This window comes from Pleurodeles waltl, chromosome 3_1, assembly GCF_031143425.1.
Source record: "Pleurodeles waltl isolate 20211129_DDA chromosome 3_1, aPleWal1.hap1.20221129, whole genome shotgun sequence".
NCBI lineage: Eukaryota > Metazoa > Chordata > Amphibia > Caudata > Salamandridae > Pleurodeles > Pleurodeles waltl.
Window position 1 is genome coordinate 1,988,222,064 of NC_090440.1, and position 20,178 is coordinate 1,988,242,241.

The 20,178-nt window shown below is 44.2% G+C and overlaps 4 non-coding genes and 1 pseudogene across 4 annotated transcripts; all 5 read right to left on the reverse strand.

The window, feature by feature from the left end:
- Nucleotides 1-540: 540 nt before the first annotated feature.
- On the reverse strand, nucleotides 541-758 carry LOC138286054 (small nucleolar RNA U3). The gene has a single exon (XR_011201750.1). It is a non-coding gene; the product is annotated as a small nucleolar RNA U3 (small nucleolar RNA).
- Nucleotides 759-4,879: 4,121 nt separating this feature from the next.
- On the reverse strand, nucleotides 4,880-5,097 carry LOC138286111 (small nucleolar RNA U3). The gene has a single exon (XR_011201805.1). It is a non-coding gene; the product is annotated as a small nucleolar RNA U3 (small nucleolar RNA).
- A 4,120-nt stretch (nucleotides 5,098-9,217) lies between these two features.
- On the reverse strand, nucleotides 9,218-9,435 carry LOC138286119 (small nucleolar RNA U3). Its single transcript, XR_011201813.1, has one exon. It is a non-coding gene; the product is annotated as a small nucleolar RNA U3 (small nucleolar RNA).
- A 4,121-nt stretch (nucleotides 9,436-13,556) lies between these two features.
- On the reverse strand, nucleotides 13,557-13,774 carry LOC138286120 (small nucleolar RNA U3). Its single transcript, XR_011201814.1, has one exon. It is a non-coding gene; the product is annotated as a small nucleolar RNA U3 (small nucleolar RNA).
- A 5,037-nt stretch (nucleotides 13,775-18,811) lies between these two features.
- Nucleotides 18,812-19,005, reverse strand: LOC138286193 (small nucleolar RNA U3; annotated as a pseudogene).
- Nucleotides 19,006-20,178: the final 1,173 nt, after the last annotated feature.

The following is a 20,178-nucleotide window of genomic DNA, read 5'->3' on the forward strand; positions in this document are numbered from 1 at the left end:
CCAGGGCATCAGTGAGGTTTACTAAACCACGCAAGGCCACCTTGCGTGGCATTGCATGTCTTAATAAATCTAGAGTAACCCATGGCAGCGCAAGTCGCTGCCTTGCGTTACTGTTTGCCGGGAAGGCGTTCCATGGGTAGGGAGTGGGTGATCTTAGGCATCCACCCATGCTCTTTCATGCATTCCCAGATTTACTAAGAGTAGTAAACCTGGGAACGCGTACGCCTTCCCAACTGAGGAGCAACAAGGAGAAATATCTTTGTTTCTCTACGTTTTATCCTCAAGTTGTCCTGCTGAGTTGCGTAAAAGGTGAGTAAATCTTCCCCTTCCCCGGGTCCATTTGAAAAGACCCTCTTTACTTAAATGTACCAAATTACGATTAGAAAGACCGTTTGAAAAGCTCAGTTTATAAAAGAAAGCCCCCAAAAAGCTCAAAAGAGGTGATTGCAAATACAAGTCAAGTGAGAATCTGGCAACCATCAAATATCCAAGAAAAGAAGTTTAAAATGCTGTACTCTCTTAAACTGAAACAAGAAGCTAACCACTCAGTTTGTGTTTCCTTCCTCCAGTTCTTCGTAAAAGAAGAGAGGAACGTTCATCAATAGCAGACAGCAGCTGCACAAATGCAACACTGTCCACTGGCTTCGCGCTCAGAAGAAAACACTACAACTCTTCCTCGTGGTTAGCGAAGACCAGACACTTTCGAACACATTTCCTCAGTTAAAAACTATAGAAATGATCCCTGAAAGTATAGTCTTGCCTGAACCACTTCCAGCTCACACAGGCAGAAAAAGTGGAAACCCTTCTTACCTACAGTAAGCACCTGTTGAGCATCAAGTCAAAAAACATATAAATATATAGATAAGACCACAAAATAGCATTCAGCAGATGCGCGTGCATTTCTGTGCAAGAAAGAGTTCTCCCTAGAACTCGGGTGACACAATGCTTTAAAAATTTGCATATCAGAAATCAGCCACCAATCAAATTCAGCCTGCCTTTTCCCGGCCCTGTCTCACACACAGACACACACACACACACAGGTTACCTGTTGGCTGCTCCTGAAACAGACAGAGGACTACAGTATGAAAGTTAAAGTTCAAACAGGTAAAGAAACGGCAGCCATACTTTCCTTTCCTGCTCTCGTTTACCGCAACAAACACATTTTAACTTGTTTAAAAAGTAAGAGAAACAGTTGGTAAACTCACAAAAAAGACAGTCTACCGTTACTTCCAGAGCTTTCGGCACTGCACTAAATGACAATTATTACCATTTCAAGATGGCTACGCATTATCAGACTGCACGAAGTGGGTGAATTTTACTGGAGATCGGACAGAATCACCAGAGCGCTTACTCTGTTCAAGTAAAGCAGCACACACTTGCCCTCTGAGTTCACATCATACTGTGCTGAAAGTGTAGGTGGTGAAAACACTGGGAATTATTCTTGTTCACAGCCTTCATTTTGAAGCTCAAGCCAAGACATGGATTTCTCTGGTAGTTTCATCCTCAGATATCTTGGTGAGATGTTCAACTTCCTGACGCAAATCGATTTACATGTTAAGAGGCAGAGCATTAATTAGCACTCATTTGGACTACTGCAATGCCTTACACAAGGGAAAATGGGGAAAACTTGAAACAAAACGGCAGGTTCCACAGGATTTTGCAGGAAGACAGTTTTCAATCAGAATATTTGGTTCAGATTATGACCTTTCAATGTGCCGAAAGCGTGATACTGATTGCTAGTGAATGAGAAACGACCTGGTAGGTTTGCAAGTATGGAAACAAAAGGTGTAGCAAGCAACCTACCTTTACATTTTGAAAAGTTGCACCACAGATCAAATGTATGGCAATGTCTTCAATCAGTCTCCCCAAACAAAGTAACTCTCCCCCAGTTCACGTGTAAGACCCTTACAAGGCGATGGCATTCCGCAGGAACCACGGGTTACAACGGAACCTACCACTTTCAGATGAGCTCTGAATACCTGGACATCAAAGAAAGCCTTCACATCAGCAACACCTTGTCCTACCAGCCGCTTTGAACATATGCAGCTTTTCCAGGCCCCATGACTTTTAGGCATCTCTGTATTATAGAAGTATCCAAAACACGGTTTATTTTTCTTGTACAGAAGATTCCGTTCACCGGGGAGTGAATCCTTGTCGGGACAATTTTGATCCTAGTATTCTTCAGAATAGGAACCGAACATTTCAGTGAATGTATCCGTCATCCAGCCCTTCCTCAAATGAAGAAAGGAACAGCCATCAACAAAAGACAGTTGTTTCATAAATACAACTCTGCCCTTCCTTTCCAGATCAGGGCTTTTCTGCAACAACTCTCTGACACTTACAAACACTGGGGCAGATTTACGAAATTTTGGCGCAGGGCAGCACAGCAAGTCACATTGCTGTGCCCTGTGTCAAAGAAAACGGGCAATAATGTGTTATATGTATGCAATACTGTCCTTTTCCACTGCGCTGGAGCCATTTTGACTGCCTAGAGCCAGCGCCGGCAACCTTGCACCATGGTGCAAGGTTGTCTGCGTTGTAGGCAAAATTGTTTTTGTGAAGGAAGAGGCACCTTCCTACACAAAAACAATCTTGGGAGGCTTTTCCCTTTTCCTATGCGTGCTGCAAAACGCAGCACACATAGAAAGGGGAAACAACAAAGAGAAATAAAGATATTTCTCCTCACTGACCCTCCCCTGGGGAGGGGTAAGGTGTTGGTGCATTCCCAGATTTACATGGCTCTGTAAATTTGGGGATGCGTCTAACAATATGGGTGTTGCGTTGGAACACACACTGCAAAGCCCTTGGATCGCCTCCCTAATGCAGAGTAAGCCAGCGCACCGCTTTACAATGCCTTGCCTTAATCACTATCTACGGGACTATTCAAAGCCACGCCAAGTGGCTTTGCGTGATCTCCTAGATATGGTTAAAAGGTCTGACCGCTGTTGCGTCACTAGAAGTCACGCAACTGCAGTGCAAGCCTCTCTTAAATATGCCCCACTAGTTCCAGTTTCTTTCTTCAGAAACTTTTTATAACGCTATGCCACTCTGTTCCAGTGGCACAGGAAGATGTCACAACAGCATTTTTGCTGCCATCTGGCTTAGCTCTCAGATGGTAAGTGATACAGACTTTAAAAACTGCTGCTGTGGTCTATGCCGCTAACTAAAGTATTGCTTCAGCACGACAGGCTCAAGTTGAAGGCGAAAAACAGTCCACATCCCCTCTTCCAGCAGGCTAGAGGGTACCACAATTTAGTCTTACTTTGTTTTTTGTTTTTATATTTACTTATCTATTTATTTCATTATTTTAAAAAAGGACATTGCTGGGAAGGCAGTCGGGCTACGCTCCTGGCTCCTATAAAGCCAAGATTAGGCAAAGTTTTGAAGCACTCAACTGGCCTGCCGCCAGAGCGGAACCTTCTCCAATTCACGCTCTGCCGCCAACCCACCCACCTCGTTTCCCCGGCATTGGGGCATGTTTGAACTCCAAAATGGCGGCCTCCGGGGTTCCACACATTGCAGCTTTACCATTTTCAAGGTACAGGGATTATTCTACTGTTTAAAAGCTGCTGGCATTCCGATTTTCTTCATGAGGCTATCAATCTTGCAGTGTTCTAATATAGCATACGAGAACATTATTAGGGGCCCAAAGGGATCATTAAACGTCTTCTGTTGAGAGTTATTGACAAAAGCGAGGGGACAGGGCATTTAACTAATGTGACAGCAGAGGAACGACGCCTATGCTGACAGCTCAACATTTCGTTCAATGAGGTAAGAATGCTTTAAATTAAACAGGAAAGCCAAAAAAACGACATTTGCTAGAATATTAGACCAGATGGCTTATTCCAACCATTATTTGATTGTTGCAACTTCACTGTCCCCAATGAATCTTAAAAAATTCCAATGTCCTAAGACATCTAGCCCTTGATGTACTAGAGGTTGTGCGAGCGTTCCTGGGAAGCTGAATGATTTTCTGCTGCGCCTACAGGCTTTTATGGTAAGTAATCAGATGCAATCCTTTATGCTTACGTTACTTTGTGCTATGCGAGTCCCCGTGCAACACCTTAGCAAATGCCCAAGACGGCGTTCTTTGTCCTCATCGGTCTAAGATCCTCAACAGCCTTATACATTTTAGGACCTGTGACCAGGGTGTTACTCTTGGTTTTAGTCTAAAAAGACTAACTAGCATTAGAAAGCCCCTTTTTCCCACGTCAATTCGACAGGGCGATAAGCCACTGAGCGGCACTAATTGTGTGGAAGATGTCTAAACTCTAAAAATAGATCAAACATAGAGGCCCAGATTTATGAAACGCTTGCGTTATCACAGCGTAAGGCAACACCAGGGCATCAGTGAGGTTTACTAAACCACGCAAGGCCACCTTGCGTGGCATTGCATGTCTTAATAAATCTAGAGTAACCCATGGCAGCGCAAGTCGCTGCCTTGCGTTACTGTTTGCCGGGAAGGCGTTCCATGGGTAGGGAGTGGGTGATCTTAGGCATCCACCCATGCTCTTTCATGCATTCCCAGATTTACTAAGAGTAGTAAACCTGGGAACGCGTACGCCTTCCCAACTGAGGAGCAACAAGGAGAAATATCTTTGTTTCTCTACGTTTTATCCTCAAGTTGTCCTGCTGAGTTGCGTAAAAGGTGAGTAAATCTTCCCCTTCCCCGGGTCCATTTGAAAAGACCCTCTTTACTTAAATGTACCAAATTACGATTAGAAAGACCGTTTGAAAAGCTCAGTTTATAAAAGAAAGCCCCCAAAAAGCTCAAAAGAGGTGATTGCAAATACAAGTCAAGTGAGAATCTGGCAACCATCAAATATCCAAGAAAAGAAGTTTAAAATGCTGTACTCTCTTAAACTGAAACAAGAAGCTAACCACTCAGTTTGTGTTTCCTTCCTCCAGTTCTTCGTAAAAGAAGAGAGGAACGTTCATCAATAGCAGACAGCAGCTGCACAAATGCAACACTGTCCACTGGCTTCCCGCTCAGAAGAAAACACTACAACTCTTCCTCGTGGTTAGCGAAGACCAGACACTTTCGAACACATTTCCTCAGTTAAAAACTATAGAAATGATCCCTGAAAGTATAGTCTTGCCTGAACCACTTCCAGCTCACACAGGCAGAAAAAGTGGAAACCCTTCTTACCTACAGTAAGCACCTGTTGGGCATCAAGTCAAAAAACATATAAATATATAGATAAGACCACAAAATAGCATTCAGCAGATGCGCGTGCATTTCTGTGCAAGAAAGAGTTCTCCCTAGAACTCGGGTGACACAATGCTTTAAAAATTTGCATATCAGAAATCAGCCACCAATCAAATTCAGCCTGCCTTTTCCCGGCCCTGTCTCACACACAGACACACACACACACACAGGTTACCTGTTGGCTGCTCCTGAAACAGACAGAGGACTACAGTATGAAAGTTAAAGTTCAAACAGGTAAAGAAACGGCAGCCATACTTTCCTTTCCTGCTCTCGTTTACCGCAACAAACACATTTTAACTTGTTTAAAAAGTAAGAGAAACAGTTGGTAAACTCACAAAAAAGACAGTCTACCGTTACTTCCAGAGCTTTCGGCACTGCACTAAATGACAATTATTACCATTTCAAGATGGCTACGCATTATCAGACTGCACGAAGTGGGTGAATTTTACTGGAGATCGGACAGAATCACCAGAGCGCTTACTCTGTTCAAGTAAAGCAGCACACACTTGCCCTCTGAGTTCACATCATACTGTGCTGAAAGTGTAGGTGGTGAAAACACTGGGAATTATTCTTGTTCACAGCCTTCATTTTGAAGCTCAAGCCAAGACATGGATTTCTCTGGTAGTGTCATCCTCAGATATCTTGGTGAGATGTTCAACTTCCTGACGCAAATCGATTTACATGTTAAGAGGCAGAGCATTAATTAGCACTCATTTGGACTACTGCAATGCCTTACACAAGGGAAAATGGGGAAAACTTGAAACAAAACGGCAGGTTCCACAGGATTTTGCAGGAAGACAGTTTTCAATCAGAATATTTGGTTCAGATTATGACCTTTCAATGTGCCGAAAGCGTGATACTGATTGCTAGTGAATGAGAAACGACCTGGTAGGTTTGCAAGTATGGAAACAAAAGGTGTAGCAAGCAACCTACCTTTACATTTTGAAAAGTTGCACCACAGATCAAATGTATGGCAATGTCTTCAATCAGTCTCCCCAAACAAAGTAACTCTCCCCCAGTTCACGTGTAAGACCCTTACAAGGCGATGGCATTCCGCAGGAACCACGGGTTACAACGGAACCTACCACTTTCAGATGAGCTCTGAATACCTGACATCAAAGAAAGCCTTCACATCAGCAACACCTTGTCCTACCAGCCGCTTTGAACATATGCAGCTTTTCCAGGCCCCATGACTTTTAGGCATCTCTGTATTATAGAAGTATCCAAAACACGGTTTATTTTTCTTGTACAGAAGATTCCGTTCACCGGGGAGTGAATCCTTGTCGGGACAATTTTGATCCTAGTATTCTTCAGAATAGGAACCGAACATTTCAGTGAATGTATCCGTCATCCAGCCCTTCCTCAAATGAAGAAAGGAACAGCCATCAACAAAAGACAGTTGTTTCATAAATACAACTCTGCCCTTCCTTTCCAGATCAGGGCTTTTCTGCAACAACTCTCTGACACTTACAAACACTGGGGCAGATTTACGACATTTTGGCGCAGGGCAGCACAGCAAGTCACATTGCTGTGCCCTGTGTCAAAGAAAACGGGCAATAATGTGTTATATGTATGCAATACTGTCCTTTTCCACTGCGCTGGAGCCATTTTGACTGCCTAGAGCCAGCGCCGGCAACCTTGCACCATGGTGCAAGGTTGTCTGCGTTGTAGGCAAAATTGTTTTTGTGAAGGAAGAGGCACCTTCCTACACAAAAACAATCTTGGGAGGCTTTTCCCTTTTCCTATGCGTGCTGCAAAACGCAGCACACATAGAAAGGGGAAACAACAAAGAGAAATAAAGATATTTCTCCTCACTGACCCTCCCCTGGGGAGGGGTAAGGTGTTGGTGCATTCCCAGATTTACATGGCTCTGTAAATTTGGGGATGCGTCTAACAACATGGGTGTTGCGTTGGAACACACACTGCAAAGCCCTTGGATCGCCTCCCTAATGCAGAGTAAGCCAGCGCACCGCTTTACAATGCCTTGCCTTAATCACTATCTACGGGACTATTCAAAGCCACGCCAAGTGGCTTTGCGTGATCTCCTAGATATGGTTAAAAGGTCTGACCGCTGTTGCGTCACTAGAAGTCACGCAACTGCAGTGCAAGCCTCTCTTAAATATGCCCCACTAGTTCCAGTTTCTTTCTTCAGAAACTTTTTATAACGCTATGCCACTCTGTTCCAGTGGCACAGGAAGATGTCACAACAGCATTTTTGCTGCCATCTGGCTTAGCTCTCAGATGGTAAGTGATACAGACTTTAAAAACTGCTGCTGTGGTCTATGCCGCTAACTAAAGTATTGCTTCAGCACGACAGGCTCAAGTTGAAGGCGAAAAACAGTCCACATCCCCTCTTCCAGCAGGCTAGAGGGTACCACAATTTAGTCTTACTTTGTTTTTTGTTTTTATATTTACTTATCTATTTATTTCATTATTTTAAAAAAGGACATTGCTGGGAAGGCAGTCGGGCTACGCTCCTGGCTCCTATAAAGCCAAGATTAGGCAAAGTTTTGAAGCACTCAACTGGCCTGCCGCCAGAGCGGAACCTTCTCCAATTCACGCTCTGCCGCCAACCCACCCACCTCGTTTCCCCGGCATTGGGGCATGTTTGAACTCCAAAATGGCGGCCTCCGGGGTTCCACACATTGCAGCTTTACCATTTTCAAGGTACAGGGATTATTCTACTGTTTAAAAGCTGCTGGCATTCCGATTTTCTTCATGAGGCTATCAATCTTGCAGTGTTCTAATATAGCATACGAGAACATTATTAGGGGCCCAAAGGGATCATTAAACGTCTTCTGTTGAGAGTTATTGACAAAAGCGAGGGGACAGGGCATTTAACTAATGTGACAGCAGAGGAACGACGCCTATGCTGACAGCTCAACATTTCGTTCAATGAGGTAAGAATGCTTTAAATTAAACAGGAAAGCCAAAAAAACGACATTTGCTAGAATATTAGACCAGATGGCTTATTCCAACCATTATTTGATTGTTGCAACTTCACTGTCCCCAATGAATCTTAAAAAATTCCAATGTCCTAAGACATCTAGCCCTTGATGTACTAGAGGTTGTGCGAGCGTTCCTGGGAAGCTGAATGATTTTCTGCTGCGCCTACAGGCTTTTATGGTAAGTAATCAGATGCAATCCTTTACGCTTACGTTACTTTGTGCTATGCGAGTCCCCGTGCAACACCTTAGCAAATGCCCAAGACGGCGTTCTTTGTCCTCATCGGTCTAAGATCCTCAACAGCCTTATACATTTTAGGACCTGTGACCAGGGTGTTACTCTTGGTTTTAGTCTAAAAAGACTAACTAGCATTAGAAAGCCCCTTTTCCCCACGTCAATTCGACAGGGCGATAAGCCACTGAGCGGCACTAATTGTGTGGAAGATGTCTAAACTCTAAAAATAGATCAAACATAGAGGCCCAGATTTATGAAACGCTTGCGTTATCACAGCGTAAGGCAACACCAGGGCATCAGTGAGGTTTACTAAACCACGCAAGGCCACCTTGCGTGGCATTGCATGTCTTAATAAATCTAGAGTAACCCATGGCAGCGCAAGTCGCTGCCTTGCGTTACTGTTTGCCGGGAAGGCGTTCCATGGGTAGGGAGTGGGTGATCTTAGGCATCCACCCATGCTCTTTCATGCATTCCCAGATTTACTAAGAGTAGTAAACCTGGGAACGCGTACGCCTTCCCAACTGAGGAGCAACAAGGAGAAATATCTTTGTTTCTCTACGTTTTATCCTCAAGTTGTCCTGCTGAGTTGCGTAAAAGGTGAGTAAATCTTCCCCTTCCCCGGGTCCATTTGAAAAGACCCTCTTTACTTAAATGTACCAAATTACGATTAGAAAGACCGTTTGAAAAGCTCAGTTTATAAAAGAAAGCCCCCAAAAAGCTCAAAAGAGGTGATTGCAAATACAAGTCAAGTGAGAATCTGGCAACCATCAAATATCCAAGAAAAGAAGTTTAAAATGCTGTACTCTCTTAAACTGAAACAAGAAGCTAACCACTCAGTTTGTGTTTCCTTCCTCCAGTTCTTCGTAAAAGAAGAGAGGAACGTTCATCAATAGCAGACAGCAGCTGCACAAATGCAACACTGCCCACTGGCTTCGCGCTCAGAAGAAAACACTACAACTCTTCCTCGTGGTTAGCGAAGACCAGACACTTTCGAACACATTTCCTCAGTTAAAAACTATAGAAATGATCCCTGAAAGTATAGTCTTGCCTGAACCACTTCCAGCTCACACAGACAGAAAAAGTGGAAACCCTTCTTACCTACAGTAAGCACCTGTTGGGCATCAAGTCAAAAAACATATAAATATATAGATAAGACCACAAAATAGCATTCAGCAGATGCGCGTGCATTTCTGTGCAAGAAAGAGTTCTCCCTAGAACTCGGGTGACACAATGCTTTAAAAATTTGCATATCAGAAATCAGCCACCAATCAAATTCAGCCTGCCTTTTCCCGGCCCTGTCTCACACACAGACACACACACACACACAGGTTACCTGTTGGCTGCTCCTGAAACAGACAGAGGACTACAGTATGAAAGTTAAAGTTCAAACAGGTAAAGAAACGGCAGCCATACTTTCCTTTCCTGCTCTCGTTTACCGCAACAAACACATTTTAACTTGTTTAAAAAGTAAGAGAAACAGTTGGTAAACTCACAAAAAAGACAGTCTACCGTTACTTCCAGAGCTTTCGGCACTGCACTAAATGACAATTATTACCATTTCAAGATGGCTACGCATTATCAGACTGCACGAAGTGGGTGAATTTTACTGGAGATCGGACAGAATCACCAGAGCGCTTACTCTGTTCAAGTAAAGCAGCACACACTTGCCCTCTGAGTTCACATCATACTGTGCTGAAAGTGTAGGTGGTGAAAACACTGGGAATTATTCTTGTTCACAGCCTTCATTTTGAAGCTCAAGCCAAGACATGGATTTCTCTGGTAGTGTCATCCTCAGATATCTTGGTGAGATGTTCAACTTCCTGACGCAAATCGATTTACATGTTAAGAGGCAGAGCATTAATTAGCACTCATTTGGACTACTGCAATGCCTTACACAAGGGAAAATGGGGAAAACTTGAAACAAAACGGCAGGTTCCACAGGATTTTGCAGGAAGACAGTTTTCAATCAGAATATTTGGTTCAGATTATGACCTTTCAATGTGCCGAAAGCGTGATACTGATTGCTAGTGAATGAGAAACGACCTGGTAGGTTTGCAAGTATGGAAACAAAAGGTGTAGCAAGCAACCTACCTTTACATTTTGAAAAGTTGCACCACAGATCAAATGTATGGCAATGTCTTCAATCAGTCTCCCCAAACAAAGTAACTCTCCCCCAGTTCACGTGTAAGACCCTTACAAGGCGATGGCATTCCGCAGGAACCACGGGTTACAACGGAACCTACCACTTTCAGATGAGCTCTGAATACCTGGACATCAAAGAAAGCCTTCACATCAGCAACACCTTGTCCTACCAGCCGCTTTGAACATATGCAGCTTTTCCAGGCCCCATGACTTTTAGGCATCTCTGTATTATAGAAGTATCCAAAACACGGTTTATTTTTCTTGTACAGAAGATTCCGTTCACCGGGGAGTGAATCCTTGTCGGGACAATTTTGATCCTAGTATTCTTCAGAATAGGAACCGAACATTTCAGTGAATGTATCCGTCATCCAGCCCTTCCTCAAATGAAGAAAGGAACAGCCATCAACAAAAGACAGTTGTTTCATAAATACAACTCTGCCCTTCCTTTCCAGATCAGGGCTTTTCTGCAACAACTCTCTGACACTTACAAACACTGGGGCAGATTTACGACATTTTGGCGCAGGGCAGCACAGCAAGTCACATTGCTGTGCCCTGTGTCAAAGAAAACGGGCAATAATGTGTTATATGTATGCAATACTGTCCTTTTCCACTGCGCTGGAGCCATTTTGACTGCCTAGAGCCAGCGCCGGCAACCTTGCACCATAGTGCAAGGTTGTCTGCGTTGTAGGCAAAATTGTTTTTGTGAAGGAAGAGGCACCTTCCTACACAAAAACAATCTTGGGAGGCTTTTCCCTTTTCCTATGCGTGCTGCAAAACGCAGCACACATAGAAAGGGGAAACAACAAAGAGAAATAAAGATATTTCTCCTCACTGACCCTCCCCTGGGGAGGGGTAAGGTGTTGGTGCATTCCCAGATTTACATGGCTCTGTAAATTTGGGGATGCGTCTAACAACATGGGTGTTGCGTTGGAACACACACTGCAAAGCCCTTGGATCGCCTCCCTAATGCAGAGTAAGCCAGCGCACCGCTTTACAATGCCTTGCCTTAATCACTATCTACGGGACTATTCAAAGCCACGCCAAGTGGCTTTGCGTGATCTCCTAGATATGGTTAAAAGGTCTGACCGCTGTTGCGTCACTAGAAGTCACGCAACTGCAGTGCAAGCCTCTCTTAAATATGCCCCACTAGTTCCAGTTTCTTTCTTCAGAAACTTTTTATAACGCTATGCCACTCTGTTCCAGTGGCACAGGAAGATGTCACAACAGCATTTTTGCTGCCATCTGGCTTAGCTCTCAGATGGTAAGTGATACAGACTTTAAAAACTGCTGCTGTGGTCTATGCCGCTAACTAAAGTATTGCTTCAGCACGACAGGCTCAAGTTGAAGGCGAAAAACAGTCCACATCCCCTCTTCCAGCAGGCTAGAGGGTACCACAATTTAGTCTTACTTTGTTTTTTGTTTTTATATTTACTTATCTATTTATTTCATTATTTTAAAAAAGGACATTGCTGGGAAGGCAGTCGGGCTACGCTCCTGGCTCCTATAAAGCCAAGATTAGGCAAAGTTTTGAAGCACTCAACTGGCCTGCCGCCAGAGCGGAACCTTCTCCAATTCACGCTCTGCCGCCAACCCACCCACCTCGTTTCCCCGGCATTGGGGCATGTTTGAACTCCAAAATGGCGGCCTCCGGGGTTCCACACATTGCAGCTTTACCATTTTCAAGGTACAGGGATTATTCTACTGTTTAAAAGCTGCTGGCATTCCGATTTTCTTCATGAGGCTATCAATCTTGCAGTGTTCTAATATAGCATACGAGAACATTATTAGGGGCCCAAAGGGATCATTAAACGTCTTCTGTTGAGAGTTATTGACAAAAGCGAGGGGACAGGGCATTTAACTAATGTGACAGCAGAGGAACGACGCCTATGCTGACAGCTCAACATTTCGTTCAATGAGGTAAGAATGCTTTAAATTAAACAGGAAAGCCAAAAAAACGACATTTGCTAGAATATTAGACCAGATGGCTTATTCCAACCATTATTTGATTGTTGCAACTTCACTGTCCCCAATGAATCTTAAAAAATTCCAATGTCCTAAGACATCTAGCCCTTGATGTACTAGAGGTTGTGCGAGCGTTCCTGGGAAGCTGAATGATTTTCTGCTGCGCCTACAGGCTTTTATGGTAAGTAATCAGATGCAATCCTTTACGCTTACGTTACTTTGTGCTATGCGAGTCCCCGTGCAACACCTTAGCAAATGCCCAAGACGGCGTTCTTTGTCCTCATCGGTCTAAGATCCTCAACAGCCTTATACATTTTAGGACCTGTGACCAGGGTGTTACTCTTGGTTTTAGTCTAAAAAGACTAACTAGCATTAGAAAGCCCCTTTTTCCCACGTCAATTCGACAGGGCGATAAGCCACTGAGCGGCACTAATTGTGTGGAAGATGTCTAAACTCTAAAAATAGATCAAACATAGAGGCCCAGATTTATGAAACGCTTGCGTTATCACAGCGTAAGGCAACACCAGGGCATCAGTGAGGTTTACTAAACCACGCAAGGCCACCTTGCGTGGCATTGCATGTCTTAATAAATCTAGAGTAACCCATGGCAGCGCAAGTCGCTGCCTTGCGTTACTGTTTGCCGGGAAGGCGTTCCATGGGTAGGGAGTGGGTGATCTTAGGCATCCACCCATGCTCTTTCATGCATTCCCAGATTTACTAAGAGTAGTAAACCTGGGAACGCGTACGCCTTCCCAACTGAGGAGCAACAAGGAGAAATATCTTTGTTTCTCTACGTTTTATCCTCAAGTTGTCCTGCTGAGTTGCGTAAAAGGTGAGTAAATCTTCCCCTTCCCCGGGTCCATTTGAAAAGACCCTCTTTACTTAAATGTACCAAATTACGATTAGAAAGACCGTTTGAAAAGCTCAGTTTATAAAAGAAAGCCCCCAAAAAGCTCAAAAGAGGTGATTGCAAATACAAGTCAAGTGAGAATCTGGCAACCATCAAATATCCAAGAAAAGAAGTTTAAAATGCTGTACTCTCTTAAACTGAAACAAGAAGCTAACCACTCAGTTTGTGTTTCCTTCCTCCAGTTCTTCGTAAAAGAAGAGAGGAACGTTCATCAATAGCAGACAGCAGCTGCACAAATGCAACACTGCCCACTGGCTTCGCGCTCAGAAGAAAACACTACAACTCTTCCTCGTGGTTAGCGAAGACCAGACACTTTCGAACACATTTCCTCAGTTAAAAACTATAGAAATGATCCCTGAAAGTATAGTCTTGCCTGAACCACTTCCAGCTCACACAGACAGAAAAAGTGGAAACCCTTCTTACCTACAGTAAGCACCTGTTGGGCATCAAGTCAAAAAACATATAAATATATAGATAAGACCACAAAATAGCATTCAGCAGATGCGCGTGCATTTCTGTGCAAGAAAGAGTTCTCCCTAGAACTCGGGTGACACAATGCTTTAAAAATTTGCATATCAGAAATCAGCCACCAATCAAATTCAGCCTGCCTTTTCCCGGCCCTGTCTCACACACAGACACACACACACACACAGGTTACCTGTTGGCTGCTCCTGAAACAGACAGAGGACTACAGTATGAAAGTTAAAGTTCAAACAGGTAAAGAAACGGCAGCCATACTTTCCTTTCCTGCTCTCGTTTACCGCAACAAACACATTTTAACTTGTTTAAAAAGTAAGAGAAACAGTTGGTAAACTCACAAAAAAGACAGTCTACCGTTACTTCCAGAGCTTTCGGCACTGCACTAAATGACAATTATTACCATTTCAAGATGGCTACGCATTATCAGACTGCACGAAGTGGGTGAATTTTACTGGAGATCGGACAGAATCACCAGAGCGCTTACTCTGTTCAAGTAAAGCAGCACACACTTGCCCTCTGAGTTCACATCATACTGTGCTGAAAGTGTAGGTGGTGAAAACACTGGGAATTATTCTTGTTCACAGCCTTCATTTTGAAGCTCAAGCCAAGACATGGATTTCTCTGGTAGTGTCATCCTCAGATATCTTGGTGAGATGTTCAACTTCCTGACGCAAATCGATTTACATGTTAAGAGGCAGAGCATTAATTAGCACTCATTTGGACTACTGCAATGCCTTACACAAGGGAAAATGGGGAAAACTTGAAACAAAACGGCAGGTTCCACAGGATTTTGCAGGAAGACAGTTTTCAATCAGAATATTTGGTTCAGATTATGACCTTTCAATGTGCCGAAAGCGTGATACTGATTGCTAGTGAATGAGAAACGACCTGGTAGGTTTGCAAGTATGGAAACAAAAGGTGTAGCAAGCAACCTACCTTTACATTTTGAAAAGTTGCACCACAGATCAAATGTATGGCAATGTCTTCAATCAGTCTCCCCAAACAAAGTAACTCTCCCCCAGTTCACGTGTAAGACCCTTACAAGGCGATGGCATTCCGCAGGAACCACGGGTTACAACGGAACCTACCACTTTCAGATGAGCTCTGAATACCTGGACATCAAAGAAAGCCTTCACATCAGCAACACCTTGTCCTACCAGCCGCTTTGAACATATGCAGCTTTTCCAGGCCCCATGACTTTTAGGCATCTCTGTATTATAGAAGTATCCAAAACACGGTTTATTTTTCTTGTACAGAAGATTCCGTTCACCGGGGAGTGAATCCTTGTCGGGCCAATTTTGATCCTAGTATTCTTCAGAATAGGAACCGAACATTTCAGTGAATGTATCCGTCATCCAGCCCTTCCTCAAATGAAGAAAGGAACAGCCATCAACAAAAGACAGTTGTTTCATAAATACAACTCTGCCCTTCCTTTCCAGATCAGGGCTTTTCTGCAACAACTCTCTGACACTTACAAACACTGGGGCAGATTTACGAAATTTTGGCGCAGGGCAGCACAGCAAGTCACATTGCTGTGCCCTGTGTCAAAGAAAACGGGCAATAATGTGTTATATGTATGCAATACTGTCCTTTTCCACTGCGCTGGAGCCATTTTGACTGCCTAGAGCCAGCGCCGGCAACCTTGCACCATGGTGCAAGGTTGTCTGCGTTGTAGGCAAAATTGTTTTTGTGAAGGAAGAGGCACCTTCCTACACAAAAACAATCTTGGGAGGCTTTTCCCTTTTCCTATGCGTGCTGCAAAACGCAGCACACATAGAAAGGGGAAACAACAAAGAGAAATAAAGATATTTCTCCTCACTGACCCTCCCCTGGGGAGGGGTAAGGTGTTGGTGCATTCCCAGATTTACATGGCTCTGTAAATTTGGGGATGCGTCTAACAATATGGGTGTTGCGTTGGAACACACACTGCAAAGCCCTTGGATCGCCTCCCTAATGCAGAGTAAGCCAGCGCACCGCTTTACAATGCCTTGCCTTAATCACTATCTACGGGACTATTCAAAGCCACGCCAAGTGGCTTTGCGTGATCTCCTAGATATGGTTAAAAGGTCTGACCGCTGTTGCGTCACTAGAAGTCACGCAACTGCAGTGCAAGCCTCTCTTAAATATGCCCCACTAGTTCCAGTTTCTTTCTTCAGAAACTTTTTATAACGCTATGCCACTCTGTTCCAGTGGCACAGGAAGATGTCACAACAGCATTTTTGCTGCCATCTGGCTTAGCTCTCAGATGGTAAGTGATACAGACTTTAAAAACTGCTGCTGTGGTCTATGCCGCTAACTAAAGTATTGCTTCAGCACGACAGGCTCAAGTTGAAGGCGAAAAACAGTCCACATCCCCTCTTCCAGCAGGCTAGAGGGTACCACAATTTAGTCTTACTTTGTTTTTTGTTTTTATATTTACTTATCTATTTATTTCATTATTTTAAAAAAGGACATTGCTGGGAAGGCAGTCGGGCTACGCTCCTGGCTCCTATAAAGCCAAGATTAGGCAAAGTTTTGAAGCACTCAACTGGCCTGCCGCCAGAGCGGAACCTTCTCCAATTCACGCTCTGCCGCCAACCCACCCACCTCGTTTCCCCGGCATTGGGGCATGTTTGAACTCCAAAATGGCGGCCTCCGGGGTTCCACACATTGCAGCTTTACCATTTTCAAGGTACAGGGATTATTCTACTGTTTAAAAGCTGCTGGCATTCCGATTTTCTTCATGAGGCTATCAATCTTGCAGTGTTCTAATATAGCATACGAGAACATTATTAGGGGCCCAAAGGGATCATTAAACGTCTTCTGTTGAGAGTTATTGACAAAAGCGAGGGGACAGGGCATTTAACTAATGTGACAGCAGAGGAACGACGCCTATGCTGACAGCTCAACATTTCGTTCAATGAGGTAAGAATGCTTTAAATTAAACAGGAAAGCCAAAAAAACGACATTTGCTAGAATATTAGACCAGATGGCTTATTCCAACCATTATTTGATTGTTGCAACTTCACTGTCCCCAATGAATCTTAAAAAATTCCAATGTCCTAAGACATCTAGCCCTTGATGTACTAGAGGTTGTGCGAGCGTTCCTGGGAAGCTGAATGATTTTCTGCTGCGCCTACAGGCTTTTATGGTAAGTAATCAGATGCAATCCTTTACGCTTACGTTACTTTGTGCTATGCGAGTCCCCGTGCAACACCTTAGCAAATGCCCAAGACGGCGTTCTTTGTCCTCATCGGTCTAAGATCCTCAACAGCCTTATACATTTTAGGACCTGTGACCAGGGTGTTACTCTTGGTTTTAGTCTAAAAAGACTAACTAGCATTAGAAAGCCCCTTTTCCCCACGTCAATTCGACAGGGCGATAAGCCACTGAGCGGCACTAATTGTGTGGAAGATGTCTAAACTCTAAAAATAGATCAAACATAGAGGCCCAGATTTATGAAACGCTTGCGTTATCACAGCGTAAGGCAACACCAGGGCATCAGTGAGGTTTACTAAACCACGCAAGGCCACCTTGCGTGGCATTGCATGTCTTAATAAATCTAGAGTAACCCATGGCAGCGCAAGTCGCTGCCTTGCGTTACTGTTTGCCGGGAAGGCGTTCCATGGGTAGGGAGTGGGTGATCTTAGGCATCCACCCATGCTCTTTCATGCATTCCCAGATTTACTAAGAGTAGTAAACCTGGGAACGCGTACGCCTTCCCAACTGAGGAGCAACAAGGAGAAATATCTTTGTTTCTCTACGTTTTATCCTCAAGTTGTCCTGCTGAGTTGCGTAAGAGGTGAGTAAATCTTCCCCTTCCCCGGGTCCATTTGAAAAGACCCTCCTTACTTAAATGTACCAAATTACGATTAGAAAGACCGTTTGAAAAGCTCAGTTTATAAAAGAAAGCCCCAAAAAAGCCCAAAAGAGGTGATTGCAAATACAAGTCAAGTGAGAATCTGGCAACCATCAAGGCCCATATTTATACTTTTTGACGCTAAACTGCGCTAACGCAGTTTAGCGTCAAAAAATTTTGCGCCGTCTAACGCCATTCTGAAGCGCCATGCGGGCGCCGTATTTATGGAATGGCGTTAGACGGCGCAATCAGACCGGCGCTGCCTGGTTTGCGTGGGAAAAAACCACGTAGACCAGACAGCGCCGGCGTAGGGGGAAAATGGCGTATGGGCGTCTTAAAATGGGGCAAGTCAGGTTACGTCGAAAAAATCGTCGTAACCCGACTTGCGCCATTTTTTTTCGACGCCCATCCCCCATCAACATGACTCCTATCATTGTAAAGATAGGAGTCATGCCCCCTTGCCCAATGGCCATGCCCAGGGGACTTCTGTCCCCTGGGCATGGTCATTGGGCATAGTGGCATGTAGGGGGGCACAAATCAGGCCCCCCTATGCCACAAAAAATTAAAAAAAAAATACTTACCTGAACTTACCTTAATGTCCATGGGATGGGTCCCTCCGTCCTTGGGTGTCCTCCTGGGGTGGGCAAGGGTGGCAGGGGGGGTCCCTGGGGGCAGGGGAGGGCACTCTGGGCTCATTTTGAGCCCACTTGTCCCTTAACGCCATGCCTGACCCAGGCGTTAAAAAGCGGCGCAAATGCGCCGTTTTTAGCCACGCCCACTCCCGGGCGTCTCTTTTGCCCGGGAGTATAAATACCACGTAAAGGCCTGGGAGTCATTTTTTAGACGGGAACGCCTCCCTTGCATATCATTAACGCAAGGAAGGGGTTCACGCTAAAAAATGACGCACATTCCGGGAACTTTGGCGCTAGACGCCTCTAACGCCATAGTATAAATATGGCGTTAGTTGGCGTTAGTTTAGCGTCGAAAAAAACGACGCAAATTCGGCGCAAACTGAGTATAAATACGGCCCCAAATATCCAAGAAAAGAAGTTTAAAATGCTGTACTCTCTTAAACTGAAACAAGAAGCTAACCACTCAGTTTGTGTTTCCTTCCTCCAGTTCTTCGTAAAAGAAGAGAGGAACGTTCATCAATAGCAGACAGCAGCTGCACAAATGCAACACTGTCCACTGGCTTCGCGCTCTCGTGGTTAGCGAAGACCAGACACTTTCGAACACATTTCCTCAGTTAAAAACTATAGAAATGATCCCTGAAAGTATAGTCTTGCCTGAACCACTTCCAGCTCACACAGACAGAAAAAGTGGAAACCCTTCTTACCTACAGTAAGCACCTGTTGGGCATCAAGTCAAAAAACATATAAATATATAGATAAGACCACAAAATAGCATTCAGCAGATGCGCGTGCATTTCTGTGTAAGAAAGAGTTCTCCCTAGAACTCGGGTGACACAATGCTTTAAAAATTTGCATATCAGAAATCAGCCACCAATCAAATTCAGCCTGCCTTTTCCCGGCCCTGTCTCACACACAGACACACACACACACACAGGTTACCTGTTGGCTGCTCCTGAAACAGACAGAGGACTACAGTATGAAAGTTAAAGTTCAAACAGGTAAAGAAACGGCAGCCATACTTTCCTTTCCTGCTCTCGTTTACCGCAACAAACACATTTTAACTTGTTTAAAAAGTAAGAGAAACAGTTGGTAAACTCACAAAAAAGACAGTCTACCGTTACTTCCAGAGCTTTCGGCACTGCACTAAATGACAATTATTACCATTTCAAGATGGCTACGCATTATCAGACTGCACGAAGTGGGTGCATTTTACTGGAGATCGGACAGAATCACCAGAGCGCTTACTCTGTTCAAGTAAAGCAGCACACACTTGCCCTCTGAGTTCACATCATACTGTGCTGAAAGTGTAGGTGGTGAAAACACTGGGAATTATTCTTGTTCACAGCCTTCATTTTGAAGCTCAAGCCAAGACATGGATTTCTCTGGTAGTTTCATCCTCAGATATCTTGGTGAGATGTTCAACTTCCTGACGCAAATCGATTTACATGTTAAGAGGCAGAGCATTAATTAGCACTCATTTGGACTACTGCAATGCCTTACACAAGGGAAAATGGGGAAAACTTGAAACAAAACGGCAGGTTCCACAGGATTTTGCAGGAAGACAGTTTTCAATCAGAATATTTGGTTCAGATTATGACCTTTCAATGTGCCGAAAGCGTGATACTGATTGCTAGTGAATGAGAAACGACCTGGTAGGTTTGCAAGTATGGAAACAAAAGGTGTAGCAAGCAACCTACCTTTACATTTTGAAAAGTTGCACCACAGATCAAATGTATGGCAATGTCTTCAATCAGTCTCCCCAAACAAAGTAACTCTCCCCCAGTTCACGTGTAAGACCCTTACAAGGCGATGGCATTCCGCAGGA